We start from the raw sequence: 26,639 nt of genomic DNA on the forward strand, positions 1-26,639 counted from the left end.
CAGCCCGATTCTCTTCATTGATTTTCTCTTTCGCGAATAACCCGACTGCAAATGAATTTCCCATTCAGTGTGTTGATTCAGGCGCAAGCTATCTATAGTCGCTATATTTATAGTCTGGCGGATAGAATTTCGATAAACAAAACTTTGATTATGCTTTCATCATCGGATAGGGGAAATTTGAGTTAGTTTGCGTAGGCGAGGCTTAAGTCACGAGAAAACGGCTTCCGGAAGTTTTGTTCGTAATAGCTGATGTGCCTTTTTCTGTTGTTGGTCGTGAATTTACAGCTTAATTGGTCAAACGACTATTTGACAGCTCAATCGGTTCCCGAGATTCTCTCAGCCAGACTATGAATATAGCGCCTATACAGCTAACATCATCTTATGTTGAACTGTCTTGTGAGCTTAGCGAGAAATTCGTTTATGTTGCCGTGGTAAATCAAAGAGAGAGGCCGAGAATAGGCCCTTTTCAAATGTTTCGAGAGAATACAGAATAAAATTCGAAAAAATGTTGCACCATAGCCTGCGGCACCCCCAACAGCTACGCTAACGGGACTGATCGGTCAGAGTTTCCAGGTTTGTGTAGCAGTTCCAATAGCGATTTTTAAAAATGAGTGTGATGTATAGACCAAGGTTTAAAGCGCCAGTTACCCCCCAGGAAAAACTCGCTGCACACGACCAACGAGATCAACCCAAATTTGATTTTACTCATAAATCACAAAAAGTTTTTTCCAGAATACCAGAAAATGATAACATTAACGATTGGATTTTCTCGGTCTATTGGTACTACTACTAGACTGTGTAAAATTTTCGTAAATTGTCCTCATTTTCCAGCAGATGATTGAGGTTTTTATTTAGGTTGATCTCATCGGTCGTGCACAAATTTGAAGAGACAACATCTGACTTTTCGACGTCAAATCGGCGCACACTACTGTACAATTTAAATCCAACGAGTGCGAGCAAGAGGGAAACACATTAGTGGGAAAATACACCGCCGATTCATACATGTGTGATAGATAGAGAAAGACGATTAAGCATCGAAAAGGTCTATTGGAATATTGGATGGTTCTCAACGCACCCCTGGCGTGAAATGGCCCTGCGCTGTTTTTCATAGCTTTCCGGTTGTCAATTCGTAAATTTAAAAATCAGCATTGCTAGTTCAGTGCTTGAACTAACATTCTGACACATGATATTTCCAGAATTAGTAATGGATAAGCAACGAAAAACTGCACGGGGCCATTTTAACCCAGGGGTGCATTATGGGCTATTCTCCCCTACATTCCACGATTTTGCGTCCGATTTCTTCTTCTGATCATAACGCCCAAACTAAACTTAAAGCCATCTTCTGACTTAAAAAAAAAAAAACAGAGGACATGCACGTATCAACCATATTGATCGAATAAGCCATCTCGAAAAAATCTTGCCTAGATTAAATTGAGAATCGATTGGGCTTTATCGATTGGGAATGTTTTAAACAGATGAGATAACTTGTGTGGATGGCTATCGGGCGCAGACGGCAGGACGTGGGAAAATCGATTCTAATACCTATGTTACGCTAGTAACAAAGGTAATAATGTTCTATGGGGATCATACACCGATATAATTTTTTTCGTTTAATCCTTTCGATCTATATAAAAAATATGGGTTTTGTATGGTTCGAACGGTTCAAACGAAATCAAGAATATGGGTGATAGTACCTTTTATATGGTGGTTGCATCGTCCAATTCGGTTTTGTTCCCGAGAAGCACGACTTACTGCCCAAAACCCGTATGCACCGGAACTTGTTCCGGTCATATCTTCGGAACCGGATGATCGATTCAATAGTATTATATGCGATTATGATTCCTTTCATTTGGCGGCTGTTGCGACCAATTCGGTTCAGTGGTTGATGAGAAACACGACTTAGTTATCATAAGTCTTTGTACTGTGCACTTGTTCGTCCAATTTTGGAAAATGCGTCCGTCGTTTGCCATCGTCACCATGTTACGTGCTGCGTAAGGATCGAACGGTTCAGAAACGGTTCATTCGTCTGGCACTGAAAAACTTTCCGTGGAGTGATAGTGACAATTTGCCGCCGTATCCTGATAGATGCCGACTGTTGGGCTTAGACACACTGGAACGACGACGGAAAGTACAGCAATCGTTGCTTATTGCTAAGCTGTTGAATGGTGAAACTGATGCCCCCGAACTGCTTGCAATGTTGAACTTTCGTGCAGATCTCTTCGGAATACAACGTTACTGCAACCAAGTTTTCACCGAACCATGTTTGGGAACAACGAACCAATCTCAGCGTGTATTCGTGCGTTTACGGCTGTCGAAGAGCTTTCCAAGTTCAATGAACCAACTGGACGTTTTGTAAATCGAATGAGGTCTGTGTTAAATTAGCTTTAATTTTATTCATTAAGACTAAATTGTCAGATGAACTATTTGTTTAGTAAAAAAAAACAAGTAATCTTTGTTTTATAATTCTTGCTCCGGAACTGGATGACTGATTCCAGAGCTATTTAATAACGATCTATGGAATTGTGATACCTTTCATTTGGCGGTATTTTTTCTAGTTCGGTTCAGTGGTTGTTGAGAAAGAGGGCTTATTTCCAAAAATCAGTGTTTTCGGAACTTGCTCTGGCCACATCTCCGGAACTGGATGACCGATTCCAAAAAACTATTCTAAGTTATTTTAGTTTTTAGACCTTTGATGTCTTCAGCAACTTTCCATAAAATTTAACGATCTGTAACTACTACAACAAAACGGCAAGTCTCTACGACGCAAAATAAAAAAGACGAGGTCATTGGGAATGGGAATAAAAGTACCCGAAAGAGATGTACGACACGATGCAGCAAACGATTCCAAAAGAGAACTCGACAATGAGCATGCATAAGGGCGTATACGCGATGATCTATTCTCTTCATCGATTTTCACTTTGCATTGCTACAGCTAAGCGAAACAATGTTCTAGAATTTGTTCAATGCAGAGTTGAAACAGGTTGTATTGGCTATCAAAAGCAACAGCAAACGCACCGAGAAATGTTAAATCCAGCGAGTTAACAACAAAAGAGAAAATCGACGAAGAGAATCAATCATCGCGTTTACGCCCTTATACATGCTCACTGTCGAACTCTGGTTTCGCTCACTCAACCTATTTTACTAAATCGACAGTGAGCATGCATAAGGGCGTAAACGCGAAGATCGATTCTCTTCGTCGATTTTCTCTTTTGTTAATAACTCGCTAGAATTAACGTTTCTCAGTGCGTTTGCTGTTGCTTTTGATAGCCAATACAACCCATTACAACTCTGCATTGAACAAATTCTAGAAAATTGTTACCTAATAAGAAGACATTGCCTAATTATTAGAACTATTTCCGAAATGAGGAATGAAACGTCGAGATAGCGTTTTAAAATATTAAATGATATAGATACCCAGATATAATTTTTGAAATACTGAAAAAAAAGCATAATTCTTCTACAACAGGAGTTGCTATTCATTCTACTGGGCCGAACATCTGGACTGAACATCTACTGGACCGAACAAGGCTGAATGAGTTATTAGGTCGACTTGGGACAGGTTTTTCCGCATGTTTCTACCATAAAGTACCATAGTTTCATTAACCTAATTTCACTCATTTTTAAAAATACAGTCCAAATGTATGATGGAAACATTTTAAATTGACTACAGTATGTCCCATAAAAATGCGAAAATCCATACCTCAGTCTCAAATATGTTTTTTTCATATAAATTGATAAAAAAAAAAACATAATTTTATTTAGAGAATCGTTTATTAAGCCTTTCATGATTACATTACTCAATATGATCACCATTTTTCTCGATCACCTTCTCCAAACGGGGACGGAATCGAGAGCATACCTGCTCAATGTATGAGTCAGTCATCGAGTTCCATGCCTTGGTAATGGAAGCTTTCAGGGCGCCAACACTGGAGTGATAACGTTCACAGGCCTTAGCCTGAACATATGCCCATATTGAGTAATCCAAAGGATTCAAGTCCGGGCTGTTAGGAGGCCAAATGTCCTTTGGCCAAAATTCCATGTTTTCCTTCAGCCACGCTTGAGTCATTTTTGAGGTATGACACGGTGCACCGTCCTGTTGGAAAATGACGTGTTGGTGTGCTCCAAAGTTGGCTTTCATCCATGGCAGAAGGTGGTCCTTCAAAATGTTCATGTAAACCTCGGTATTAACTTTTAATCCAGTTTTGATAAATACTGGAGGCATTTTCAAGCCATTGGACGCAACTGCCCCGAAAACCATGACTCCGGCCTGTACGTGTGTTAGATACGGGATCGATGGTGAACATTTTCTCATCGGAGAATACGATGATGGTATGCTTCTTTTTTAATGCTGACACCAAACGTTTCGAGCGCTCCAGTCGTAGTTGTTTGATTAGGTCCGTTACAAGGTGGCGCTTTACTCTTGCCCTGGACGAACATTTTCAAGTCATCTTTGACCAACCGCTGCATGGTAGTTTTTGAAATATCGGCTTCCTTAGCCGATTTCCGGATCGATCTGATAGGATTTCGTCTCACTTTGTCTCTCACTGATCTGATGACCTTCGGTGTGCGAGCGGACCGTGGACGGCCACTTCCCGGCTTCCGTGGACGTGGTCCATCAAGGAGTGAACGTTGGATACGGTAAACGGTAGCCAGGTGGCATCCCACAATTTGTTTCACGGGCTTTTGGGCGAGCACCAAACTAGTCACAACCTCCTTTGCGTACATTTTTCTCAACTTTGTTACTCGCGAACAACTGTTTTGTTTACATCGTCTAAGAGTATACAGTCAGATGTTTACACACACGCATTCAAACAGCTAAAATAATGTTTAAATCTACCCAAAAATAAGCATTGAAAGCTTTCGCATTTTTTATGGGACATACTGTGGTGTAAAGGAAAAATATGATTTTAACAAATATTACAACATCTTTAGAAAACTATTTTAGTTAACTCTGCAATGCTCATTACATTATTGATAATTTTTGCTAGGATTTGCCTGAAGAATTTTCCTGAAAATTCACTTGGAGTTCACTTCAGTATTTACTTAATATTATCCTTAGGAATATGTTTTTAGTTCTGCTAGGATATCCCAAAAAATCTTCGAAATGCTGCTGGAGTTCTCCTTTGAATTATCTGGAAAAATAACACCGGAATATCCTTAGAATACTCCTCGAAATCCACTTGAAATTTAGCTCAGAATTTTCGAAGGATATTCCTAAGAAATCCGTTGGAAGTATTCTTAAAATTCTAATTGAATATATGTTGGAATAACCGTTGAATTTTGCTCCTTTCCTTGCTATTTAACTCACAACTATGAAATTCTCACCTGAAAAATTACTTGCTTAGATTTCTTCACAAAATTTGTCAGAACCCTTTTAAATTTTTTGACCGAATGCATTTGAGGTTCGATAGAAATTATACTCATATTCAATTGTAATCCTTTGATTTCTCCGAAAACTCACATGAACATTCAGGGTGGCCAGTGACTTTTTATTTTGAAATTCCCGGTTTTTTCCCGGTTTTTTTTCCCGGTTTTCCCGGTTCAAATCTTAAAAAATTCCCGGTTGTTGATATTCAACAAAAACGAAATCGTACGCATTTTTTAAAACGTGGCCAACTGTATATTTTCAGAGGTTATTTGTGGGAAAAATGAAAGCCAAATTACAGAAAGTGTTTTCTAGAGCTACAGGAAAAATTCAACTCTATGAGTCACTTAATGTATTCAAAACGATTGATTGATCTTTCGAGATACTTTGATAAATCGAATTCTACCACTTTTTATGATCGATACATCTTATGATTTCAAAGCCCTAGAATTTATTGAGTGACAGAGATTAAGGTCACTGGGCCAAATGCTATCTGGATGAATAGGTTATATAATAGGTGAATTGTGAAGGATAAGAGATTAAATTTAAAAAAATGTTTCAGAAAAATGAACTTGGTACAAATGAGAATTAGAGCAAATTGATAGTGATATCGGATAGAGAAGATGTGTATTCACTGAAAGATTATTTACTAAAAAGATAGATTCCCAAGATTCTGGGGCTTTGAAATTTGTGTAGGGTCTGAAAACAGAACTTTTCTTCAAAATTTGGGATTAATAAAAATCTTCGTGATGCAAGATTTAGAGAAAAAAAATAGTTAAAATGTGAGAGTTTAAAAATTTTCCAAGATCACATATTTGAAAAAAAAAATCACATTTATTAAATAGTCGTTCAGTCATAATTGTCAAGGTTCTGAGACTTGGAAGTATTTTAAGATTTAAAGCAAATTACAGAACAATCGATAGAATCTTGCGGACAAACCCTGGAATTTTCAGTAAAATTTAAAAGTATTCAAAGTGTTAATTTAAAAAAAAAACTATTGAGGAGGATCCCACATAGTTTTCGAAGGAGAAGTTCAGAGCAGAATTCCAGAATTATTCTGACATGAAGTCCTTAGAAATTGTTAGAAGATTTTAGAGGGATTTCTGTGGAGAAGATTGCAAGTTCTAAATTAAATTATTAGGCAATTTTAGAAGAATCCTTAGAGAATTAAGATGAGAATTCAACTAGAAACAGAGTTCTAAAAGTGTTCTGGTGATAATTTCAACCCTAGTGTGAATGATTCATCAAAGAGCTCCAACAAAATTTATTGCAAAAAATTGCTAATAATCAGAAAGAAATTCTTTAAAATACTCCAAGAGGTTTCTAAATAATTTCAAATTACGAAAGATTTAGGCTAGAGTTTAAAAGAAAATTTTGAAAAGGATTTCAATGAAATCAAAGTCTCCGAATATGTTTAAGTGAATTCTAAGACGGATTCCAAACAATTTCTTAGAAGGGGTTTCAAGGAAATTGCAAAAAGAATTCAATTGTAATTATTGCGTAGAGTGTTTTCTGGTTAATTTTAAAAGAATTCTATAATAATTCAGAGCAGAATTCCAAGTTCATTCTGAAATGCATATCATGAGAATTTTGAATAAAATTAAAACCCGGGGAAATAATATTTCAGTTTCAGTTTTTACAAATATTTGTTTCTTTTAAGTTCAGCATCTTCAATATTTTGTTTTAAGGCTCATGCACTTTACATCTGAAATTGAATCGCAAAAATCAATTTGAAATATTGCTGAGTGATTAAATTCTAAAAGCAATAAGGCGGGAATCTAAAGAAAATGCAGCAAATAGAAAAAGACATTCATTTGATAAAAAAATCATTCTGTTTTAATGGTTTATTCTGAAATTCTGGTGTAAAAATATATTTCTATGGTATGCCTAATTTATTTTTCCCGGTTCTCTCATCGATTTCCCGGGTTTTTCCCGGTTTTCCCGGTTACTTTTCAAATTCCCGGATATTTCCCGGTATTCCCGGTTTCCCCGGTTCGCTGGCCACCCTGACATATGCTTCGGATTCTTTTTGTCCCAGAATCTTCAGAATGTCCTCTTTTGTATTATCATGAAGTTCTCCTCAGAATGATCATGGTGTAATCCTCCTTCTCGTCCAAATTTTTCTCATATTTCCTTAAGAATTAACGTCAAAAGCTGTTATGAATTTTCATTAAAATTGAACTCAGAATTGCCTACAAAACTAGAATTCTAGGACATTAGGACATTGAAAATGACCCAAGGGTTAAATTTTATGGACATTGACAGGAGAAAAAAAATTAGACCCATCAGGTACATGAACTTTGTGAAATTTAAGAGATGTGGATTCAAATTTAACTTAAACCAATCAGTAGATTAATTATATATAAAACCAAAAGCTACTTATTGATGAAGTGTTTGATTTTAGTTACAATAAGGTTCTCCTTAAAATTATCTGGAAATGCTTTCCAAGTAGTTGCTAGTCCAAGTTGTTCCCAAGAAATTGTTTACAGGGCTACTTAAAAAAAACACTGATCTCACACAATTGACTTGGAGCTCTAGTCATAACCCTCGTATACAAAACTTCTTAGAAATTTTTGTCCGAAGTACCTTGGTATATATCTAGAATCTATTTTAAAATCTGTTCAAAACAGCTTTGGAAAAAAGTTCTTTTAATAGTTCTTCAAAGTAACTGTATCCTGAAAATCTAGTCTTGAGTTTTTTTAAAAAGAGGAATAAACACACTTTTTTTCAATTTGGCATTGAATTTCCGGTTTTTTCCGGCTATCCCGATTTCCCGGTCACTCTGATTATTTAATTTTGCAGTTGAATCTGGACTCCTCAAAGGTGCAAAATCGCAAATAAAAGTGTGCTTTGATGATGTATCGTCTTTGTTTCTTCTGCATACTTTTTCGTTCGTTAGTTTAATGAACTTCCAACTAAGAACTTAGCATACTGTAACAATTTTAATTTATTTTTTTATCGAATTTTACATTGCAATTCAAGCGGGAATGGCGAAAAAAGTTACTTTTTGTCGAAAATAGGGACTTAGGACTCAGGACATTTCCGTATAATCGTCTTGGCAAGTAGGCAATAAGTGCACCGATGACACCAAAGCGATTTGACGGAAACGTGCACTTTTATCACACTTTTTAGATTATTGAAGCAATCCAGTTTCAGTTGCAATCACCAATATAACCGAATAAAATTGGTAACACACGTTATGTGAAAGCTTGAGTGCACAGTTGTTAAATGTTTTCAAAGGTCTTAAGAGAATTGAAATGCTCAAATGTAAGTATACGTTAGAGTGGGTCATCGTTATATGGAAAAACGCAAACTTTACCTCACCAATCGAGAACAACCCTTTTTTGGTTCCATATGGAGTCCCAATCCAGTTTGGAATCTGACTCCCATTGGTACACCGGCAGTGTTGGCAGAAAAAGGGATTTTTGGTGTTTAATTCAAACCATAAAAATTTGAATAGCTATAACTTTTTTTAGATACATTCTAGCGCCGTACTTCCTTTGGCAAAGTTGTAAGGCACTTCCTGGACTATATTTGTACATACTTAGTAGCATGGTTCATGCAAAATTGTGGTCACTAGTCATAAAGATGCAAAAGAGTAGGTTTTCCCAGTAGTCAATTCCATACAAATTTCAGACGCAATGTGGAAAGCCGGGTTACAACCAATCGTCCCCAAATTTTGCACAGTTGTTAGGGACCCCAAATAAAACCAAAAAAACATGATCATGATGACCAATCCTAGTACACGTATCATTTTGCTAACCCACATGTATTTAATCTTCAAGAATGTCAGCATTCGGATCGGTCAGCGCTACGGGAATATCCAGAACGTTGTGGTCGACCAATTTTACAAACGAGACCAGAAGATAAGTTTCCTTCCAGATGCACATGCACGATGAGACTATAGAAGTTTTCCCATTCTTTACCAGGCCCTATAGCAACTACGGATACTTTCCCCAAGAGCCAAAGCAATCGCTCCTGTAATGACATCGTTGACAACTCCTGGAAGTTCTAGGAAGCCAACATCAATCTGCTGTATAACAACATCTTTGACCCTCGGTTGGCTCTGCCTCGCCGTCATCATTCGTCTCTCGAGGACCCAGTTCAGTTTAAATCCCAACTTGTTAATTATATAATCATAAATAAATTGTGAAATATGACTTGTTTTTCATCCGAAATTCATTCATTATATGGATGATTGTCATTTGATTTATTCATTTTCCAACATATGATAAATCGAATGACGATCATCTCAAAATCATCGGATAATAGTTCTAGGGCTTGAGTGAGGCAATAATCATTCGATGCTAGGATGATGTTTTGGTTCAGTGTGGTGAGTCTCAACGAAAACGAAAACAGTGAAAATATCTCGCTTGCGATAATGAACTTTTGGGGATATTTTCAACACTGGATGAGATTCCTGTGCCATACATACATACGGTTAAAAATAAAACTACAGCCAACTCTGCTATTTAAGGGACTATCGAGTTATAGAAGGATTTTAAGGATAATCCCGAATTATTCCATCTACTGTAATATCTGGCCCTATTTATCAATATGAATTCAAAAAATGATTAAAGAATTCATTGTTGGAGCTTTTGAGTAGATGCCAATATGCTAATATAGCAAATAGGGGAAATGGATGTAATGTCGGCCTAAATGCGCCTAATTTGGGCCCATACATAAATTCAGTAATCGACTAAATTTTCAAAAGCGACCAAAAATATCCATTAGTACTGTCCCAATGACGCGTTCATCTAGATAAAATTGATAAATAGCAGATTTTTAGCGATGGGCCCAATCTTTGATCCATAGGCAGGGTGGCAAGTGAATTTCCATTTTGAAATTCCTGGTTTTCCTGGTCAGTGATCTAAAAATTTCCTGGTTTTAAAAACCATGTATTTTAAAAAACATTTTTTAATAAAAAATAAACTGAATCCTTGTACCATCATTCTTCGCGCAATGCTGAATTTCACAAACCAAAATAGGAGAGGAGCAACACAATAGTTGGGCAAAGAAGAATTGCACTCGCAACGTGGGGCTTTAGGTAGTGATGAAAACGTCGCTAGAACTATTCCACAGCCGCAGTCAGTTTATGAGCAAAAGAAGGACGCACATTTTTTGCCTGTAGACTTGGAGACATACTTCAAGTCTCCGCGTACATCGTATGGGTTAGGCAAAAGATGTGCGTCTAACTTTAAAAACTGTCGCATTTAATGGCCCTTCGCTCATTTTCAACTTCTTTTCAATTTTCATACTGCCGTACTCTAACGGAACTATCCACCTACTCTCTTCTAAAGATCATTCTCTAGCTAATAAAATATCACACTAAAGCTTCATGTTAGCATTTCCAACCAACTCTCCCAAAATAGGTATTAAGTGAATACCCGTGAAATCTTTACCTGATTGTTTGCTGTAAAGAAGCTCGTAGGGAGCTGCGCTACTTCGTCGTATCATGGCGCCTATTTCCGTTCTATGTGCTAAAACTATAATAGCAAAGCGTTTTCACTCATGTTTTTGCAAAAACATCTTTGCTTACAAGATTAATTACGATTGACACTGAAACATTTGCGATAACCCGTAAAATGAGCGATTTTACCGGGGTGTATGACGAAGAAAAGCTGAGATACGACGGATTAGCGCGAAGCCCTATCTAATGTCTGAAATTTAGAGATCTATAAGCCCCTAAATCTTGAGATTTCTGTTTTTAAAACTGCGATTGTTTTTTAACTTTATTATTGAGATTATTAGCCAACGGGCTAGTTTATCTCAAGGTGAAGTTGCGAAGTGTGATATGAATGAGGACTCTTTAAACAAACCTTTGCTTCTAACAATTTTACGGATTTCCAGTTTGTTTAAATTTTCCGCAAATTGTCAACGATTAAGGATCTTATTTAGCGGAATTTTGATTACAACATGATTTCAAAATCATATGATTAAAAGATTTCATAAACAACGCTGGTTTAATAACTCTTATTATTAAAAAGACTGACTGCTGAAGTTCATAGAAACTCCCTAAAGTTCGTAGAACTTCCCTGAAGCGTTAAGGTCTTTCCTGAAGGGTTCATTGAAGTTTGTATTGCCTGAATTTCATGGAACTTCCCCGAAGTTCGAAGGACTTTTTTAAGATCTTAGGACTTCCCTAAAGTTCGGAGTTTTTTGAAATTCATAGGAATTTCTTAAATATCGTAGAAGTACCACGAAGTTCGGAGAAATTCTCAGAAGTTCGTAAGACTTCCTTCAAGTTCGAAGAACTTTCTCGAAGATCTGAGAACTTCCCTGAAGTTTGAAGGACTTAACTGAATATATGAGGACCCTAAATTTATAAGAGCTTCCCTGAAGTTCATAAGGCTTTAAATATCGAAGGGTTTTCCAAAAGTTTGTGGGTCTTTCCTTAATTTCTTGGAAATTCCCTGAAGTTTGGAGAGCTCCCATGAATTTCGTAGGACTACCTGCTTTTGAGCTTGGAGAACTATGTTAAGTTCAAAGGACTTCCCAACAGTATTGAAGACTTCTCTGAAGCTCGGAAAAAAACCCTTAAGTGTCATAGGATTATCCTTAAGTTTTAAGCAATGCCTAAATGTCGTAGAAGTTACATTAAATCTGTAGAAAATTCTGTAAAATTCGTAGTTATTCCCCAAACATTAAAGGACTTCCCTGAAGTTCGTAAGACTTCTCTGAAATTTGTAGAACTTCTCTGAAGGTTCGGAGAGATTTCCTGACCGTCGTCGGTCATCACAGTAGTTCACAGGATTTTCCTGAAACTTGTAAGACTTTCCCGAATTTTGAAGAACTTGCATGAAGTTCGAAGGCCTTATCTGAAGTTTTTAGAAATAGAACTTTTTTATTGAACATGTTGAACAGGTACTTCAAAGTAGTTACGCGTCGGCACTGCTTAAGTCTGCTTTCAATTAAGCACAAATCATACATGCAATTGAAACGAGAAAAAAATAAAATAAAAATAAATACAAAATATATTTACTAAATTCTCAGGGTAAATTTTGTTCATCAATGTGAAAGGTTTAGCTTGAACAAAATGGTTAGTTTTGACCTGATTATGAAAAGAAACTTTGACATACATAAAATTTAAAATCTATTTAAATTATACAAACAACATTATTTTCCTGGTGGACTTATAAAATTCCGGGTTTTTTCCCGGTTTTTCCTGGTGAAAATAAACTCCCGACGTTTTCCCGGTTTTCCTGGTTTTCCTGGTTTACTTGCCACCCTGTGTAACTCATTATGGCGAAGGGCTAGGACGTTGGCAACAAAAAATTCATTTTTCCCATAGTAATTCCCATATAAACTTCAAAAGGCCAGCGCAGTATGAGTTCACATCCAAATAAACTCAAATTTTGAGAGAATGATAAAATGATTGAAGCATTCAAAGCTCATGAGATTTGATTTAACGCACATCGGGGCTTGCTTCTAGACTGTTTTTGATCACTTCTCTGGAAGCATCTGGATCATTTCTCGCCCTAAGTACGGTACGGACCATTTCCCCGAGCACATCAGAAATATGTTCTGATGTGGCCGATGGGTCCTTGGTACTCAATATGACCACCAGTTATCAGGTTTCCAGACTTCCTCTGATTTCAACATCAAAACCTCAGAATTCAGAGCTCAGCTCAGAATCAAAATAACACTACATCGACCAAAGGAGGCATCGAATTGTGGAGATATCGACCTATGGAGAACTCGATGGATAGAAAATATCGAGTTGTTGAGAGTTGACTGTATTTTTTCCTCTAAATTATAGTCCTACCAAAGCAAAAATTTCTGAAAACGTCACTGCAATTCAAGAGCTTTAATAATTTATTCATGCTACTTCCTGATGTCATTCCTTTTTTTTTTTTTTTTCCTCTGTTCGGGACATAAAACCACTGCGACCAGTAATTTGATCTATTGTAGTATATCCCGTGTCCTTAGTTTAGTGCATGTCGTATTACTCCATCACTATTGAGAAATGATGAAGTATTCGGTTTTGATACAGTTGTCATTCTTGCCTTTATCGCAAGGAATCGATTCTAATTGAAAGGTCCCGCTATTTATACCCTTCGGAATGTTGAAACACCCTCCAAAGGCGCGCCCCTTTGTCAGTCAAAATTGGATTCCTTAGCAAAAAAAACAAGACATGACACCGATAATGACCATGCATCAGAACCCTAGTCTTAACCACTTCAAACTAGGAAACAACGAATAGAAGATTAGGAATCACATAGGTGAAGACTAACTAACTCATTTTTTCCTTGTTTCAAGATCATCCTCGGTCCACGCAACCCGAGGACTTATCACTATCAACAAGGCATAAAAAGTAACAAGGACGATGTGTTCCTTTGATTAGTGTAAAATCCTGTAAGCATGTAAGCAACTCAGCATTATCATGAAAATATAAAATATAAAATTTAAAATCGATTTAATCGGGACCTCCCTTAGCTCAGTCGGTAAAGGCACAGCTACAAAGCAAGACCATGCTGGAGGTGGCTGGGTTCGATTCCCGGTCCGGTCTAGGAATTTTTCGGGATGGATTGTACTTGCCACACAATTATACTAATGCAAAAATGGTACAGGCATCGAAAGCTCTCAATTAATAACTGTGGAAGTGCATCTAGAACACTAAGTTGAGAGCACGCAAAAAGCTAATATGCCATACGCAATAATCTTGAAATGCAGGGCTGTTACAAGATTTTCTAAATATGATCCGCGAAATCCGCGATTTCTCAAAAGAAATCCGCAACAAAAAAAAATTAATCCGCGACAAAAAAAAAATTAATTCGCGAAAAAAAACTGTTTCCATTACCTAGAAACACCATTTGGCACCACCATACATGGCATTTCAAGCTTATTGCTTAACGCATATTAGATTTTTGCCTGCTCTCAACTTAGTGTTCTTTGAAGTACTTTCACATGTTAATTGAGAGCTTTCTATGCCTGTACAAAATAATCAACCCAAGGAATTAGATAAATTTTCCAACCCGAAAAATTAATAGACCGGTCAGGAAACGAACTCAGTCGCCTCCAGCATGGACTTGCTTTGTAGTTGCGCCTTTACCGACTGAGCTAAAGGAGTATCGTGTGTAACCCTTGAAAAAAATAACAATGAATCATCTTCAGTTATTTATGTATAGTATAAATTCTGTGTAATTAGTGAACATAATAAAACAGCCTTACATTATGAGATTATTTTGAATAAAACCGGCCTAGATTGAATGAACATTATTTAAAAAAAAATTAATGCATTTTCAATTGAAATGCAAATTTTATTGAAAATTAACCTTTGCGTCTCTGACGTATTTTGCTGTCCTAAATGTTGTAGTTAATTTGGCTCTAGTTTTCTCAATTTTTACCGATTCAAACCAAACACCCTGCACATAATCGGGAGTTTACCGGAGTTTCATAAATCACACTTGTTGGTCACGTCGCTGTTCTGTATTTACACAGATATTCCTTGGGGTCTGTCCAATGGTGAGACATTTTCATGATATATTTTTTTTTTTATTTCTAATGTGAACCTAGCTTTTTTCGTTGTCAAATCATAAACGAATCGTATATATGTGACTTTGTAGATTATACACAACTTGTTACTATATATACCGGAAATTATAGGTTTTCCAAATCGTCCAGGACATCAGTTGATTTGTTCTACTAGATCAACCAAGACTGCAATAATGTCTGTAGTATCGAAAAATGTCCAATCAGATTCAAAGTGTCTATGTGGATCATGCATGATCTATATCCGAGTAATCCAGATGTTCAAGGTTCTTCAAATCGTCATGGAGTTCAGATAATTTGATCTACTAGATCATCCGAGATCGGGACAATGTCTTTAGTATCGAACTATTTCCATCTGTCTGGTCTGGCAAAGAGTCTATGTGGATCATGCATGAACTATTGCCATACATACCAGATGTTTAAGTTCTCCAAATCGTTCTGGAGTTCAGATGATTTATTCTACTAGATCAACCATGACTGGGATAAAGTATGTAGTATCGAAATATATTCAAACAGATTCATAGTGTCTATATGGATAATGTTTAATTATTTCCACGTATACCAGACGATCTAGGTTCTCCAAATTGTCCTGCAGTTCAGATGATTTGTTTTATTAGATCAACAAAGACTGGTGTAATATTGGTAGTATCGAAATATCGATTTGGAAATCCTAGAACATTTGGCATACACGGAAATAGGTTGGCATGATCCACATAGACACTGAAAAATTTGTTTGGGCATATTTCGATTCTAAAGATATTGAATGAGTCTTCGGTGATCTAGTAGAAAAAAATAATCTGATCACCATAATGATTTCAGAACCTATAACTTCTTGTATACGTAGCAATAGGTCGGGCACGATCCACGTAGACACTTTGAATCTGTTTGGACATATTTCGATACCACAGGCATTATTGCAGCCTTGGTTGATATAGTATAACACATCAACTGAACTCCAGGACGATTTGAACAACCTAGAATATCCGGTAAAACATGGCAATTACTCGCATATAAACGATTCGTTTATGATTTGCCAACGAAAAAGGCTATGTTCATATTGGAAAAAAAAATATATGAAAATGTCTCACATTGGACAGACCCCAGGGAATTTCCGTGTAAATCCGGTGTGACTTAGGGAATTGAGATCATTTCTCGATTATTTGCAGGGTGTTTGGTTTGAACCGGTAAAAAATTGAGAGCCAAATGAAGAAAAAAATTGAAGACAGCAAAATAATCCGTGACGGAAATGTGAAATTTTTGTGACAGCACATCAGTCCCTTCGCGATTTTCGCGACATCATTTAATGTTTCCGCGATTTTCGCGAATGAAAGTTCAAATCCGCAACAAATCCGTGAAAATCGCGAAATCCGCGCCTGTTGTAACAGCCCTGGAAATGCGAGGAAGAAGAAGAAGTAATCATGACCACGTAGAATGCTCTATCCAAAGCCTACGATAAAAATCAGGCCAAATATTGATGGACTGGTGGAGAAGTAATAACTTCAAACGTCATATTCACCAATAGATTATTATTTAAAAACATGATTTTGTTTTCAAGTAAAATTCTTTCATATTCTGTTATTTCTGAAAATATAGTAATTTTGCAAGTCCTACAATGAAAAAGAAAGAAATCAGACTCTTCCAACCCCCGAACTGATAAAGAAATCTCAACGTGGCCTTCAATGCAGAAAAGGTTGGAGACCACTGGTCTAAAGGATTTCCAAATGCAGAACTTTGAGAACAAATAAATTCCTGAGTATGTTTAGAGGGCTTATTTCAAAAATCCGTTCTCAACCCTACTATATCGAGCAACGATTCTTGCTATAAATTTTCTCCTCCACCAATTCAGCCTATTTGTTAAATTCAAACTTTCAGTCTCAACTTGGACGGTATTTACCAAAATCATCCCGCCCAACTAACATTACGCGATGTGTTCCACTTAGCCCACCAAGCAGGCCAATACAGGAGGCAAAAACGCAACGAGGACGAACGAAAGCGCGGAAGCTGCTGAAACATGAATGAAATGCCAAGCGAAACACCCACCGCATATTTACTTGTATTCGCGGAATCTAAACTCCGGCAAAAACCATCCACCGAACCTCCCCGCACCCCCAAACCTTCGTTATCCTGCAGGGAGCCTACATCTACCCATCTACATGTACACACACGTTACGCATCTAGATATTTAGAGCGTGAGTGAGCGCGAGTAAATGCGAGGTGGTTCATCACCCGGAAGGAAAACAAATAAAATGTAATTGCTTAAATGGCGGCGGCGACAGCACTTTGGTTTTCTATTTGCTGCCCGATGGATCGGTGTTTGATTAGATGTTGATGTTGGACTACAGTTTAACACTTACGGTTATGGAAGCATTCCGACGGGTAGAGCTCAATGATGCAGCATTACTTTGGCTGTGGCATTCAGTATTTGGTGCACATCTATTTGCTAATTTAATTCGGTCAGAAATTTCTTCCTCTTGATTCACGCACTATCACTAACAAATCACTCCGAACAAGGACCTATAATCCAATCAGTTTCAAACCTTTAAACACCGTTCGTTCATCTGGAAAGAGCAGAGAATTGTTTGGAAACAGGTTAGTAAACACTTCTACGCCGAAATTGCAGTCAAGATTTCCAGTCTAGTGAAAAATTGATTGATTAGCATCAACATGGGCCACTCCATGGAGAGCAATCTTGGAAGAAAAATGAACTCACACACTGAGAGAAGAATATTCGGTTACTACACAGCAGTACAACACACCGAGCGAATCACAGGATCCGCGCCCCGCATCAACGGGAAAGGATACAACTTGGCTGCTCTGCTTTCTCTGTTGTATATTTACACTTTGCCTCATCAGAGCTTGGAACCGCTCGACCGTCGAAATCTCGTCACTGTCGTCTCCTGGCTGACTGACGGCTGTCGAGAGAAGACAACACTCTTTTAGCACACAACAAAACACCGTCCAGGCCAAGTCCTATGTCTGTATAAATTTCCAATCCTGAATAGCTGCGCTCTTCTGGCGGAGGAAAATATATACGCGCGTGCCACAAACACACCCAAACACACGGCCACGGAGCAGCGAAAGTGAGATGTGACAGTGACGAAGCGAGATGAGATCAAAGAGAAAACAGCATCCGACGGAACGTCAACATTCGACGCCCGACGCTTTTCCTTCGAACCACCAACACCCGTTCAGGGAATAGCACACGCGTTTCTTCAATGGGCAAGGATCAAAGTGAGAGAAAAAGCGAGCTCCCGGGTCACTCAGGCTCCGAGTGCCCTGTCACAGGCGATGACGGTACGCAAGGATAACAATAATATAGCCGAACACGAACACGAGAACGCGCCCGTCGGGGGTTGCGAGTTGCGATGCACTACGGTGAGATTGTGGAAATGTAGCTACGTCCGATCATGTCGGTGTCCACAGTGAGACTCAGCAGAAAGAAACAGACCCAGAGTTTGAACTTCGTCGTCTGTCTAGATGGCACCGTCGTCCACTGATGTGAGCGAGTGGCAAACACTCGCTCTGTGTGAGTGGGAAAACTGCCAGCGGTGGGTGCTCACCCAATCCATCGATGGGTGGGTACATGTGCTTGGGCGGGGAAGTGTTGCCGCTTCGGAAAATACTGAAACCGAAATTTGTGTTTCTGTGCATGCAAATTAAAAGTGTGCAAGTGATTATTTTGTATAGGTTTAGGAACAGTGATGGTGATGTTTAAACTGTGATTATTTTTCGATAAAATATATAGAGTAATAATCATGTTTCAAAACTCCAAGTCGAAATGCTTGGAGTTTGGACCTAATTTCATACACAAGCTCCTCAATTCACAGTTGACTACTTTCTCTTACAGAGCTTTGATGAAATTTCATTTCATTCGTAGTTAGAAGGATTTTTCTCCGGAAGATTGAATACTCTTTTCCCCACCAAGTGGTTTGAAAGTGATAATTCAAGAACTTAATTGATTTCTGGTGATTGCGTAAATTTTTGCGTTTATCTTTCGCATCTTTGGTCCCTAACCTCGGTCGGCCTTCAATTACATTGTATGTCATATCTTATTTAATAATTGAGCTGCAACAGATATTTCACTGTCAAGATGCAAGCTCTGATATTCTTATTATTTGGATCATGGTTACAAATACTCAAATAAGGTTTTTCGGAATAATAAAACCATGTTTTACTTGTAACTTACAAGAAGAGGCTACAAAGTATGCGTTTGGAACAGAAAACCTGTAAATTTTGCTTTCTATTAGTCACAATCAGCGATTTGCTGATCGCTGAGTGAGTGAGTGTGTGAAAAATCGCTGATTGTGACTCTCATGAAGTGAAATAAACAGGTTTAATATGTCAAACACATTCTTTGCAACCTCTTCTTGTATCTTACCAATTCAAAATATGATCATAGCATCTAATTATTTCATAATTAAAAAAAACATTGTTTTAGCTTAAATGAGTATTCGCAACCGTGATTTGGATATTAATCACGACCGAAAATTGTAAAACTCAGTATTTAAACATGAAAACTCTCTAGGTATGTGGATGTAATGTCAGTCTACTGTACTCAAATTGGGTCTATAAATGGATGCAACATCGGCCTATCGAAGATGATCCTCGATCTACAAAAGTCCGGCATGTGAAATCGCGCTTCTTTTTCACTGCTTATCATTCATACGTAACCACATTGTTGACGTCACTTACACTTCTCGCGTAAGAACTGATGAGGAAGAAAGATACAGTGTTTTCTTTCTGGTTGATCCAGATAACATTATCCACGATGCTTTTAGAATCAACATTAAAGCCAAATACATCATCTCACGACCACACATACGACGAACTGTCAATTCATTCAAGAGCAACAAGTGAAATAGGCAAGGAGTTCACTTCGCACACCAATCTTGGGTCATCTTTTTTGTCAGTGTGCAACAGGTGTATCGATGTGCAGGTCATAGAGCAAGCTGCGATTGTTTTTAAAATGTCCATGCCGGCAACCCGATATTTCTGACACCTTGAATGTTTTGGTTTGAAATCGCAAGGATGAATCGGATTGAGGATGACGCGGGAAGTAGCGGGTGTGCGAAATGTTGGTGTTTTTTGTTCATAGGATGATAAAAGTCCTGTGTTTTAGGGGTTTATAATGCCCGCAAAGGCAGGCCAGAAACCTAGGATGATGAATAGACTTCTGTAGTTTGTTTTGTGTGAGTTGCATCATTATTTGAATTAAGGGTGCTAATGGGGTCTGAATAACTGCCTCTTTCTCTTGAGCCCACTCTAGAACATACATTTCGTATTTAGATCTGCAAGTAAACTGCTGGTCTTAGTTTCTCTGGTATATTCAATTAGAGGATAGTCCTGAATATACAGTCAAACAGCACGTAATGTTGTGAACAACTTCAATGACAGTTATGCAGTGGTGCTCCCATTTTATTTACAACAATCCAATGTCTACGAGATTGTGCCGAAGGTATGCAGAAGGTGTATCGATGGATGTGCCCAAGTTGTGCCAAATCTAATTTCGGCACAATGTGCTGAGTGACTTACCCCTTGGAAATAGGCCTATGTTCCAAATGTAAACAATAGATTTAAACGTCGATTTCTCGCGCATTAAGACTCATTCAGGCAAACCAACACCAGCATCTGGTAGAGTAAGTTTGCTCTATCAAATGGTGTAGTTAGTTTGCGTGGATAATCGGAATTTTAATGCACGGCCGATGAGATCGACTCAAAATTGAGTGGTTTTTCACTCATTAACGCAAAAATGCAGGTCACTCATGACTGAGTAATATGTTCCTCACTTTTCCTCATAAATCTGCTCAAATATGAAGAAAATCGACGATAATTTTACTCAGTCTACGAGTATACTAATAGACTGAGTGAAACATCTCTCGATTTTCCTTATATTCAAAACGTTTTTCCTAGAAAACCGATTAAAATTATACTCAGTCTTTAAGTGACCTGCGTTTTTTGTGAATTTGAGTGAACTGAACTCAAATATAAGTCAAAATTGTCGACCGTGTGCCTTATGAAGTTAAATAATAGTTCTAAAAGATACTGATTAATTCTAAATCAAATAAAATTTTGTTGAAGATACCTCCTTTCGATTAATATTCAGTTTTGGAATAAACATCACGGTTACTGTTACCCAATGAGTGGTAATGATAAAAGGAAAATGTATTTGTATGTTTTAACAGAAAGTTAATCATTCTGTCCTTCAGAACCTAGCGGGAAAACACCCTCTTTTGAACAGCAATAACATACTGCGACACTCTCTAACACACTTCCACCAGTGATGATTACTAGAGACGCATAATGAATAATAGTCATGAGGGATAGTTCATTTAACGCAATGACAGCAGCCAATTTGCCTGACATAACTGATAATATTGTTGTTAATACTCTCAGCGGGTAGGTATAACTGTAAAAGTTTCAATCTTGTAAATTTGTCGAACCTCTTAAGGGTATGTTAAAGTTTATTAATGAATTGAAACAATTAGTTCATCAGAAATGTCTCGTGAAATGGTTTCTCCCCAAATCCTATGAACAGAATTATATTTCAATTAATTAGCAAAACATTGCATCACTTCCTACAATTTTCCCAATCGTCGCGAGTGCGCATTATGTTCACTCGCTATCGAACGTCGTTGGAGTAGTCCTCAGAACTGGCCAAGTGCCCCTCAAAGTGCATATTCTTTCAAATGTTGCCCTTCCTTTTTGTTTGTGTACATTTGATTTTAAACAGGATTGGAATTTACAATGAGGAGCCTGGCTAGCTTGGCGGCTGCCGCTTTTGCTTACGGAGTAGAAGATCGTGTCTCCTCCAAAACAATTACTATGGTCGCATCGCCTGCTTAAGCGAATCCTGACCCATCTCCTGTCCAACTATCCAACTGTGTAGCATCGGTGGGGGCGTCGGTGAATCGCTGGCCTTTCGTTAAGTAGATATTACATCAACACCCAAGCAACATTGCAAGTTTTATCAAGGTTTAAACATGGTCAAAAGAAACTTCATAAAAAAATGTTAGCGGAATGCTTAAATAAAACAGCAAAAAAAGGTTATCTTCCATTTAATTCCACTTGATTAATTTTGGTATCCATGACAGATACGTATTTCAACTTAGCGTTGAATCTTATGAATTAACAATACAAGTGAAAATGTGATATTGGTTTATTAGGCTACAATGTTACAAAAAAGGTAAGTACTTTCAATTCATGAAATTATCAGATATTTTTTTATGACCACCGCAGTGTAGATTATCGTTAGTGTAATACTACGGCAAGATCATGGCGTCTAGAAATCGAAAAATACGAAAATTTCTCTCAACTTTTTCTTCTAAAAAAAAAACAATAAATGTACTTAATTTGTCCCAAAAATAGGCTATTACTTTACGGATTACAATTTTACAGAAGATGTGATACTAGTTTTTCATTACTATTATGTATTATTGCTGAATAAATTAGTTATTTGCTTGATAGGCCGAAGCAAGGGGCTAAAAGAAGGATTAAAATTAAATCTGAGAATAACTCCAGGACATTTTCAAAGGAATTCAGGAAAGTTTGCCAAACAAATTATGAGAAGAAATCTAAGGAATTTGTAAGGAGAAATGCCAATGAATTCTTAGGACACTTTCAATGTGAGTAGAATTCCAAGGGAAGGAGTGAGATTCAAATGGAAATCTGAAATGAATTCAATGAATATTCGGAGAATATTTCGAAAGGGTTTCTTATTGTGAAGAATTTCAAGGTAATTCCAAGGAAAATTAGGAGAAAATTGAATTCGGAAGATAGCTTCACGAAAATTTTGAGGAATATTTCAATGCAAATCTCCGTTGAATATGGAATGGACTATTCTGAGGTTTTCAGAACTGCTTGAAAGTTCCCAAATTTTTCCTGAAGTTAATGAAACTGCCTTGAAGTTCTTTTGTAGTTTGAGAGACTAGCCTGAGCCTCACAATACTTCTCATCAAATTCTCAAACTTCCCTGATTTTTTTAGAACTTCCTAAGGTTTCCTAAATTTTTCTAATGATCATGGATCACCTCTAAAAGTTTAACAATTCGGTCTAACTTCTTTAAAATTTATTTGACTTCTCTAATGTTAACGGAACTGCTCTGAGGTTCTCTGTTCTTTTCTTAAATTCTAAAAACTTCTCTAACATTTTTGCAGTTCTCATGAAACTTGTTGTAAGCTGCCCTGAACTTAATTGAACCGCCCTGAAAATGTTTAAGCTTCAGTGAACTTTTGAACTTATGAGAAGACCTCAATTAACTTTTTAACGTCTCCGAAGCTATCTGAAAATCAGGGAACTGCTTTAATTTCCCACTAATTTTCTGAAACTAATGGAACTGACCTCTCCCTGAAAATCCTCCAATTTTCGGAGCTCACTAAACTACTTTCAAATGCTCCCGCATTTTGCTAATGTTCATAAAAATTCCTGAAGTTCGCGGATCTCCCCTTAAGCTCCATAGATTTCTATGAAGTTCTCGAAATGTTTCTGAAGATCACTGTCCTTCTGTGAAGTTTTCGATTTTTTTCTAAATTTCTCGAACTTTTGTGCTCCCGCAATTTGCATGGAATTCGAACGAAATAATTAATATAGTTCTATAATTTTCACTAAAGTTCTCAAGATTTTTTCGACACTAAATTGAAACATCTTTAATAGTTTAAACTTTCTTGGTGTTATTAAAACTGCCTAAACGATTACTGAATTTCTTTAAAGTTCTCTAGACTGCCCTGAATTTATCAGAATTTTTTAGGAACCCGCTTACCTGAAGTTTTCTAAATTTGTTTAATAATCCGGCAAATTTTCTCTGACGCTTCTGACGTATTTGAATCAATCAAAGAATTCTTGAAATACCCCCCTACGGAACTCCTTGTAAGTCGCTACAAATTTGCTTAAGTTAATGAGATTATTCTCAGTGTTGGAAAAGTTCGCGATATTTAACGAAGTTCACCATGGGAAAAGTTCGCGAGTCATAGTGAGTTATCGCGAACTTTTCCATCACTGATTATTCTGAAGCTATCTGATCGTCCTCGATGTACTCGAAATTTTGCTGAATATCATGAAACTATCTTTTTTTTTCCTTGATTTCTTTTCCGTCGATTTTGTTTTCCGTGCTGAGCACCAATGCTACCGATGCCAAAAAAGGCAGCACCCACACCTGGACCCTACCGATCGACCCATCAACTCATGAACCGGGGACCAACGGCTTTACTTCCCTTCCGAAGGAAGGCGTGATCAGAGATGTTATGCCTCAGAACCTCCCGGCGGCGCCGACTGGGATTGAACCCAGGCCTGCTGGGGTGAGAGGTAATCACGCTTACCACTAAACCACCGGCGCCGCTATGAAACTATCTAAAAATATCTTAATTTATTAAATGTTCTCTGGAATTTCTTGAGGATATTGTTGCTTGCTAAAAATTCTCGCATTTTTTCTTAGTTAATGGAACTTCGTTGATGTTCTCTAATTAACTAGCTAGATTTTTAGAAGTTCTCTGAAATCTCTATGATATAACACCCTTAAAATACTCTCACGTTTTCCGGATGTTCATATAAATTTTATCACTTTCCAGAAATTCTCTCGGACCTGTGCAGAAGTTTCCGTAAATTTCCTTTGATTCTCTGATCTGTCTTAATATTCTCGATGCTTTTCTAAAGCTCTCGAGATCTTGAAGATCTCGGTTCTGCTCGAAAATAAATGGAATTCCCGTAAGCACCTTTAAATTTCCCTGAAATATTCTGGACTTCTGTGAAGTTCCTGAAATATTTTCGAAGTTTTCATAAATTTCCTGAAGGTCTCTGTACTTCCTTAAATTCACGGAACATCTAAGGGTTCTCGATTTTTTTTTCAGCACATCATGGAACTATCCTGAATGTTTCTAAATTTACGATTATAGATCTTTAAACTGCCCCAAAATGTGGACTAAAGTTACGGGAACTGCTCTTAAGATCTGAAATTCCTCAAAGATCTCTAGATCTAGCTTTTCTGAGGTGCTTAGAACTTCTTAAAAAATTTCAAAAGACCCCTCAAGTTTTCTATATTTCTCAAGTTCGTCTGACACCTGCGAAGTTCTCTGAAATTCTAGGAACTTCATAATAGATCCTGAATATTTTCGAATGCTAAAAGAACCGCTTTGAGGTTCCTAAAACTTCCAGTAAGTTCCCCATATTTTTAGCGTGTTAATTTCCCTTATGTTCCCGCAGTTTGTTTATGGAGCTTCTTTTCCTTTCATTTCTTAGAACTTCTCGAAAGTTCCTACAATTGTTATGAAGTTAATAGGGCTGCAACGAAGATCTCTCATCTTTCATAAAGTTCATTATAAACTTGAAATAAATCATTTATTTGTTTTCCTTAATTCAGGCACTTTACATATCTTGAACTTGTACTTGAGATACGAAACTTCACGGCATTGAGTATTTTTTGATCTTGTACTTACTCAAATTAAGTAGGTTTATTTAAAACTTTTTTAAAGTGAGAAATTAAGTAAGTGCTAAACTTCAACATTCAATGGATTTGATTATAAAGCTGTTTCTTTAAAACTGATTGCCATGTCTCAAACATTTGAGTTGATTACTGTTGTTTTTGATCTTCCAAAAAATCATATTTTGAACGCATTTTAAAAAAAGTTTTCTTATCATAAGCCTGGAATTTATCCATTAAAGTTCTGGAAAAACCTGGAAAACTCAGGAAATTATTTAGAAAACAAAATCGTCTTTCTCTATCTATGTACAGGGTATAAGAAAGGCGATTAAACGTCACAAAGCAAAGTTGAAAATAGTGACTGATTACAAGAAAAATTGAAAAATTACTATGGAAAATTTGGCCGAATGCCATTTCACCGAAAACATGAGTTTAGGGGGAGGCAATTGCCCCCCCCCCCCTGCTCCCTCTGGCTACACCTATGCAGAGGTGGGTTTTAGTATACAAAAATTAAGATTATATATGGCACTATTTCAATAACAATAATACGCCTATTACTTGTACTTTCAGTACTAAAACTACGTTATACTTAGTAAGGTGGCATTATCTTTTTCCAATTCTAAGCCATCCATAACAGGATAATTAATTTAAAATCAAGAATTGAGCTAAGATTTAAAAAAATATAAAGTAATGAAAAATTTAGAAATGATTGAGGAAACGATTGACAAATACCTTTTCTCATACGGCTTGTTTAACAACTTCGCAATTTGTTTGGGCTCACATCTGATGATCTTCTTTATGTTATTTATGTGTTGATAAGCTTCCAAAACAAGCTTCTAAAATAAACTTCAAGAATAAGCTTCTAAAAGAACATTTTAATGATTCTAAAAGAAGCATTCACCGGAAGCTTCTTAAGGGGAAGTTCACCGCTACGAAAAAAATAATAACGTTTTTATAAAAAAATATTGGAAAAAGATATCAAAAATTACAATTTTCAGGGTGGTAGAATCTAGTGGACAAACCCTGGAGTTTTTAGTCAAATTTAAAAGAATTCAAAGTGTTGATTTCAAACAAATATTGAGCAGGATTCTCACACAGTTTTCAAAGGAGAAGTTCTGAACTGAATTCCAGAATTATTCTGACATGAAATCCTTAGAAATTGTTCGATGAATTTGGAGAAGAATGAAACAGAAAGTTCTAAATTAAATTGTTAGGTAATTTGAGAAGATTTAAAAAGGAATTGTGAAAAACAAAACTTTGCGGAAGATTCCTACGTGATTCTGAGGAGATTTGTATGAGAATCTTGAGGAAAATGACAGATGAATTTTAAGAAGTATTCCAAGAGAATTATGATCAGAATTCAACAAGAAACAG

General features: G+C 37.0%; 1 protein-coding gene across 3 annotated transcripts in view; it reads right to left on the reverse strand.

The window, feature by feature from the left end:
* LOC135710551 (homeobox protein PKNOX1-like) overlaps positions 1-26,639 on the reverse strand; it is a 289,794-nt gene that overhangs the window by 212,104 nt on the left and 51,051 nt on the right. Inside the window, exons 1-2 of one of the 3 annotated variants that reach the window (XM_065233154.1) lie at positions 17,568-18,234; positions 17,212-17,415 (exon numbers count right to left, since the gene is read on the reverse strand). The exons of 1 other annotated variant lie outside the window; for it this stretch is intronic. The gene's annotated coding sequence lies outside the window, so the exon portion shown is untranslated. Of the gene's footprint in view, positions 1-17,211; positions 17,416-17,567; positions 18,235-26,639 lie in introns of those variants that run through there. One more of the 3 variants, XM_065233153.1, reaches the window with a different exon arrangement.

The sequence above is a fragment of the Ochlerotatus camptorhynchus genome, unplaced genomic scaffold (genome assembly GCF_037179485.1).
Source record: "Ochlerotatus camptorhynchus isolate MF236.1 unplaced genomic scaffold, CSIRO-AGI_Acam_v1.1 ptg000391l, whole genome shotgun sequence".
Taxonomy (NCBI): domain Eukaryota; kingdom Metazoa; phylum Arthropoda; class Insecta; order Diptera; family Culicidae; genus Ochlerotatus; species Ochlerotatus camptorhynchus.